We start from the raw sequence: 7,762 nt of genomic DNA, 5'->3' as shown, positions 1-7,762 counted from the left end.
ACGCAGTACCCGGAATGGTCAGGGCCCTGAATAAAAGTGAGGAAAATGAATAGGCTCAGAATTATTTTATGAATCTCAAGTGTTTGCAGAAAGTAGGTATCTGGATCCTGAGAAAGAACAGCATTATCTTATGGCTGTGATTGAGTTGAGCAAAAAGCAGACATTCTAAGGCAGGTGGGTCACTTCCCCTGGCCTGAGTCTCTAGCTCCCTCTGCCGGTGCTCCTTCCAATTGTTCATGAATAAGGTAAATCAAGACTTGGCCTTCTAGGCGTGGCCAAACCTCAAAGCATCCTTGGAGGATGTGATGAAGACATCACATCTGGATCTCAGAAAAAAAAAATCGAGCTTAGAAAACATTAGACAGAGGGCTGCCTACGTGGCTTAGTGGTTGAGCATCTGCCTTTAGCTCAGAGCATGATCCCGGGGTCTTGGGATGGAGTTCCACCTTGGGTTCCCAGCAGGAAGTCTGCTTGTCCTCCTGCCTATGTCTCTGCCTCTCTCTGCGTGTCTCTCATGAATAAATAAATAAAATCTCACAAACAAACAAACAAACATTATTTTAGAACACATTAGAGATAACTGATGAAAAGAAAAATCTTAAGCATTCCATGTTCTAAAGTCATGAGAAGTAAAACCAACTGAATTTGTACAAATTTCTTCTTCTCTAAACTTATCTATTTGAAAAATCTCCAAATAACTGGAAGATTAAGCAACATACTACTGAATAACCCATGAATCAAAGAAGAAATCAAAGATGGAAATTAGAAAACATTTTAAGCCCTCCAAAAGAAAGAAAATATTTTAAGTCAAGCAAAGTGGATATATGATATAACAAAATTTATATTCCGATCAATGCAACCATTAGAGGGAAATTTGCTTTAAACATTTTTATTGGAAAGAAATAAAATTCCTAAACAAATATCCCAATTATCTACATTAAGCACTAGGAAAAAGAGAAATTAAACCTGATATAATCAGGAAGAAAACAAACACTAACACAAAAATCAATTAAATAGAAATGGAAAAACAATAGAGAAAGTCAATGATGCTGAACCTAAGTTAATTGAAGAGATCAATACAATGGATAAACCTCAGCTAAACTGATAAACTAAAGTGAAGGAAGGAGAATACACACAAATTACCAATACCAGGAGTGAACAAAAACACTACCATAGATTCCTATGGAAAGGGGACGTCATGAAAAACTTTCTACCTAAATTAGACGACTTAGACAAATGGAAACACTCCTTGAAACACAGACTACTGAAACTAACTAAAGTAAAAACGGATAATCCAAGTAATTCTATAGCTACTACAGAAGTTGAATTCTTAATTAAAAGCCATCCCGCAGGGGGATCCCTGGGTGGCGCAGTGGTTCGGCGCCTGCCTTTGGCCCAGGGCGCAATCCTGGAGACCGGGGATCGAATCCCACATCGGGCTCCCGGTGCATGGAGGCTGCTTCTCCCTCTGCCTCTCTCTCTCTCTCTCTCTGTGACTCTCATAAATAAATTAAAAATTAAAAAAAAAAAAGCCATCCCGCAAAGAAAACTCCATGCCTAATTGGTCTCATCAGTGAATATTATCAAATATTTAGAAAGAAAAAGAAGACCATCCTTTGGAAACTCTTTCAGAAAATAAAGGAGAGCACACTTTCCCACTCATTTTATGAGATCTTCATTATTTTGACATCAAAACCAGAAAAAGACATTACCAAAAAAAGAAAGAAAAGTAGAGATTAATATCCCTCATGAAAAAAAAAAAACTAGAAAATTCAATGTAGCAATATACACACAAAAAAATGAGATTTATCCCAGCTATTTAAGGTTGGTTAAAATTTAAAAATCAGAGTTCACCACAACAGGATAAATTTTTTAAAGATTATCTTCAGAGATGTGGGTGAAAACATTGAAAAGATTCTATTTTCATTGATGTTTAAAACTCTTAGCAAATTAAGAATAGAAGACTTCTTAAATGCATATAGAAATATGAAACACCTCGAGCTAACCTCATACTTAATGGCAAAAGACTGAATGCTTCCATCCTCCATTTGGGAACAGGCAAAAAAATGCTTGTTCTCATGACTTCTCTTCATCAGTAAATTGGGGATTCTAGCCTATGTAATCAGGCAAGAAAAAGGGATAAAAAGAAAGAGTGGAAGGTGGAAAGTAAAATTATCTTTAGCGCAGACTACATGGTCATGTATACAGAGAATCCTAGCAAACCTACAAAAGAACTATTAGAGCTAATAAATGAGACTAACAATGTCTCAGTTACAAGGTCAATATACAAAAATCAATTGTATTTCTATATATTAGCAATTAGAACTTGCACCTTTTTAAATTAGCATGACAAAACATGAGTAATTAGGGATAAATTTAACAAAATATAGCTAAGACTTATAACTGAGACACATAAAACATTGTTGAGATAAACCAGAGGGTGAAAATAAATGGACAAATATACCGTTTTCATAGATTAGAAAACTCAGTCTCCCTAACTCATCTATAGATGTGATACAACTCCAAACAAAATTCCAGCAAGGAAAAAAAAATTCCAGCAAGGATCTCTCTTGGAAATTGACAAGTTGACTCTAAAATTTACATGAGGGACGCCTGGGTGGCTCAGAGCATCCATCTTTGGGTCAGGTCATTTATCCCCGTCCTGGGACCAAGTCCTGCATCAGGATCCCTGCAGGGAACCTGCTTCTCGCTCTGCCTATGTCTCTGCCTCTCTCTGGGTCCCTCATGAATAAATAAATAAAATCTCTAAAAATAAGTACATGGAATTGTAAAGTGCCAAAATACACTTGGAAAGAAGTACAAAGTTAGAGGCCCTCGCTATGTGATTTCAAGGCATTGTGCAGGGACATTAAATAAGACGGTGTCGTATCAGTGTAAGGACAGACATATAGATGGATGGAAGGCAGAGTACAGAAACAGACCCCCCCCCAAGTATATGTTTAATTGATTTTCAACAACTTGCCAACTCAGTGGGGGAAAGTATAACCTTCTCAATAAATTGTGCTAAAGAACTGGACACTCATTATTCATAGAGAAAAACAGTGAACCCTAGGCTTCACCACATATATAAAAATTAACTTGAAGTGAATCATAGACCTAATATAAACACTAAAATCATAACACTTCTGAAAGAAAACATAGAAGAAAATATTTATGACCTTCGGGGAAGCCAAAATATTTTAGAAAAACACCACCAAATGCACAAACCAAGAAAAAAAAAACTAGCTGGACTTCATCAAAATTTAAAACTTTTGCTCTTTGGGCAGCCCTGGTGGCTCGGTGGTTTAGCGCTCTCTTCAGCCCAGGGCGTGATCCTGGAGACCCAGGATTGGGTCCTGCGTCGGGCTCCCTGCATGGAGCCTGCTTCTCCCTCTGCCTGTGTCTCTGCCTCTCTCTCTCTCTCTCTCTCTCTCTCTCTCTCTGTCTCTGTCTCTTATGAATAAATAAAATCTTTAAAAAAAAAAAACTTTTGCTCTTTGAAAGATATTATAAACCACAGACTGGGAGAAAATATTCTTAATATATGTGTCTGATAAAGAACTGGTATCCAGGAACTATAAAGACCTCTTACAATTCAATAATGAAAATACAACCTAGGGGTGCCTGGGTGGCTCAGTCAGTTAAGCATCTGCCTTCGGCTCAGGGCATGATCCCAGGTCCTCGGATGGAGCCCCAGATCAGGCTCACTGATCAGTGGGAAACCTGCTTCTCCCTCTCCCTCTACTGCTCCCCCTGCTTGTGCTCTCTCTATAAATATCAAATAAATAAATACAATTTTATTATTTTTTAATAAATACAATTTTAAGAAAGAAAAAAGGCAACCTAATTTTTTCAATGGGCAAAAAAAATCAAACACACTCATTTTTTAACTTTAAACAAATTTTTATTACACAAAGGTTGTCACATAATTGGATATTTTTCTACTTTGTACACAATTATTCTTACTCCACAGAAAGGCTGCTTCTTAACTTTTCATCTGGTGATAGCAAACACTAAAATCCTGATTTTAACAGAATAGTAGTAAAAATGCGATTTAAATTGAAAGCAGTACATTGGTGCATGGCTCTTGTACTAAGTTATCAGGAACGTACAAACATCTTTTTATTCAAAAATACAAAATAAATTATCTGTGGGCATGGACAATGACAGCAGTAAACCATTATATGTTGTCAACTGAAACAGTAACTGATGGTTATAGCGATTTTCTTAAATACCAGCCAGCCTTTTCTTTAGTCATTTCCTTCAACTGACTTCTCTGAAGTTATGGTTGAGGAGCACAGCCTTGAGCTTCTTCTCAGTTCATTAAGAATGGTAAAGCCCTACTCTAGGAATCAGAACATGCCGCCTCCCATACCACCTCCCATTCCACCCATTCCACCCATTCCTGGGTCCTTCTCTTATTTAGGAATTTCGGTGACTACAACTTCTGCTGTAGTTAACAGAGAGGCCACTCCAGCAGCATCTGATAAAGCAGTTCTTACAACCTTAGTTGGATCAATGATTCCTTTTTCCACTATATTCACAAAATCTCCAAGCATAGCATTGTAACCAACTTTGGAAGAACTCTGCATGATTTTCTCAACTATCAATGATCCTTCAATACCTGCATTCTTAGCAATGGTCATTGCAGGAATTTTGAGTGTTCTCTTAATAATTTTGATACCAATTCTTTGATTGTCATTAGCTGGAGTTATTGAAACCAAAGCTGGAATGATGCACCAAAGCAGGACATCCGCCTTCCAGAACAAACAATGCCTTTTGCAAGAGCAGCTCCTGTGGCATTGAGGGCATCTCTAACTCTGTCTTTCTTTTCATTCACTTCAACATCATTTGTCCCATCAACCTTCAATACAGCTACTCCATCTGAGAGTTTTGCCAGACGTTCATTCAGCTTTTCCCTTTTCATATTCACTAGTTGGGATATCTAACTGTTCAATGATTTCTTAAATTCATTTTTCAATTTGAGCCTTGTCACCTTTTCCTTTTAAAAGCATGGCATCATCTTTGGTCACAATGACCTCTCCAACTTTTCTTAAGTCGTGAACATCTTCGAGATTTAGAGTCAATCCTTCTTCCCCAAACATCGCACCACCAGTAGCAATAGCCGTGTCTTTAAGTTGGTTCTTTCTATTGTCACGAAAATCTGGAGCTTTGACTGCCACAACCTGAAGACCAAATTTTAGCCTTTTTAAAACAAGTGTACTCAGAGTTTCTCCATCAACATCTTCAGCAATTATGACCAAGGACTTATGGTGAGCATTGGCAATTTCAAGAGCAGGTACAAAGAACTGGACACTAGGAATTTTCTTTTCACTCAATAGAACATAAGCATTTTGGAATTCACATTTCTGACCTCTCGATGTATTAATAAAGTATGGAGAAATATAACCTCAATCAAACTTCATGTCTTCAATAATTTCTAATTCAGTGTTTTTCCATTCTTTACTGTGATGACACCCTTTCTTCCAATATTTTCCATTGCATCGGAAATGATGTTGCCAATTTTTTTGTCTCCATTTGCAGAAATCAAAGAAACCTGAGCAATTTTCTTCAGGGATTGTTACGGGTTTAGACTGCTTCTTAAGTTCGGTGATTACAGCATCAACAGCTAACATCACACCTCTCCTGATTTCCACGGGATTAGCACCTTTGCTAATCTTCTCGAAGCCTTCCCTGGCAATAGAACCTACTGAGACAGTAGCAGTAGTGGTGCCATCTCCAACCTCTACATTTGTGTTATTGGCCACAATTTGAACAAGTTTAGTGCTAATATTTTTATATTTGTCTTTTAAGTCAATTGACTTTGTTACAGTCACACCTTATTTTGTTACTTTGGGACCTCCCCAACTCTGTTCAATAATCACTGTTCTTCCTTTTGGCCCCATAGTAACGGCTACAGCATTGGCTAAAAGGTCTACACCTTGATGCATTAAGGCTTGGGCATCTGCACCAAATTTTACATCTTTGGCATAGGCCTGAGTGAGATGAGGAGCCCGTACTCTGGCTACTGGCAGAGGACTGTGGGTAATCGAAGCATTTCTTCGGGACAGTGGCAGAATGTGCCGGCAGTGAGGCAGGCCATTGGAAGTGAGTGAAGCCAAACCAACCCTTCACCGAGAAAGATACACAAATGGCCCATAAGCACATGGAAAGATGTTCAACATCATTAGCCATCAGGGAAATTACAAGGAAAAAACAATGGTATACTATTGCACACCCATGGGAATGACTGGAATTAAAAAGACCAATACTAAGACAATACAGAGTATTAGTGATGTGGAACAAATTCTCATACACTGCAGGTGGAACTGTAAATGGTACAGCCAACATTTTGGGAATCTCTTACATGGTTGAACATATACTTACCTCACTACCCAGCAATTCTACTCCTAAGGATATGCCCAAGAGATGTGAAAACAGATGTCCACACAAAGACCATTCATACACGAATGTTCATAGCATCTTTATTCATAATAGTAAAAAAAAAAAAGATAGAAACTGCGCAAAATGTCCTTTAGTAAATGAATGGATAAAAAATGGTGGTAGGCATTCAGGTGGCTTAGTCGGTTAAGCATCCAACTCTTGGTTTTGGATCAGGTTATGATCTCAGGATCATGAGATCAAGTGCCACATCAGGCTCTGTGCTGGGCATGGATCCTGCTTGAGATTCTCTATCTCCCTCTCCCTTTCCTCCTCTACCCTCTGCTAGAGCGTGGATTCTCTATCTCTTTTTAAAAAAATAATGTGGTATACAATAGAATACTACTTAGCAATAAAAGAAATATGCTAAACCGTAGCATAAATGAATCTCAAAAACACTATGCTGATGGGACGCCTGGGTGGCTCAGAGGTTAAGCATCGGCCATTGGCTTAGGGCGTGATCCTGAAGTTCTGGGATCGAGTCCCACATCGGGCTTCCTGCATGGAGCCTGCCTCTCTCTCTGTGTCTCTCGTGAATAAATAAATAAAATCTTAAAAAAAACCAACAACACAAAACACTATGCTGAGCAAAAGAAGCAAAACACAAAAGAGTACATGCTGTATAATTTTATTTACAAGACAAATTCAATTTATGGTGACAGAAAGCAGATCAGTGGTTACCTGGGGCAAAGCCAGGGATTAACTGTGGATGAGACGTGGGGTACTTTGGGGGTAATAGGAATATCCTGTATCTTGGATGTGGTTGTATGAATGTATAAATTTGTTCAACTTCATCAAAATGGGGTGTGGTTGCATAATAAATTATACCTCAGTAAATTATAACTCAATAAAGTTAATTCAAAATAGAAAACAAATCCCTAAGCAGTCTGGGGAGGAAAGAGGTTTAATTTTTTTCTTTATTTTTTTATTCATGAGAGACACAGAGAGAGAGAGAGAGGCATAGACATAGGCAGAGGGAGAAGTAGGCTCCCTGCGGGGAGCAGGATGTCAGACTCAATCCCAGGACCCGGATCACAACCTGAGCCAAAGGCAGATGCTCAACCACTGAGCCACCCAAGTGCCCCAAAAAGGAGGTTTTAAAAACACTAGTAAGTAACATATGAAAAGGAAAACCACCACTTTATGGAGTCCTAGAGGCAGAGGCTAGAAGAAAGGAGATGTAAAGCAAGTGAGATTCTCTGAAATCCTCTCCCCCGCCTTGGTCTCAGGTACAGCTGAGGGCACGAGGGACAGGACCCTGTCTGCGGTCATCTGTGGGCTCTGCTGACTTTTCCTCTGAACCAGCTGTTGGCTGTGTCTG

The 7,762-nt window shown here is 38.7% G+C and overlaps 1 pseudogene; it reads right to left on the bottom strand.

Moving 5' to 3' along the window:
* Positions 1–4,319: 4,319 nt before the first annotated feature.
* On the bottom strand, positions 4,320–6,058 carry LOC112926714 (60 kDa heat shock protein, mitochondrial pseudogene; annotated as a pseudogene).
* Positions 6,059–7,762: the final 1,704 nt, after the last annotated feature.

This window comes from Vulpes vulpes, chromosome 9 (genome assembly GCF_048418805.1).
Source record: "Vulpes vulpes isolate BD-2025 chromosome 9, VulVul3, whole genome shotgun sequence".
NCBI classification, from domain to species: Eukaryota; Metazoa; Chordata; class Mammalia; order Carnivora; family Canidae; genus Vulpes; species Vulpes vulpes.
The sequence above is the reverse complement of the archived record's forward strand: the minus strand, read 5'-3'. Positions and strand labels throughout refer to the sequence as shown.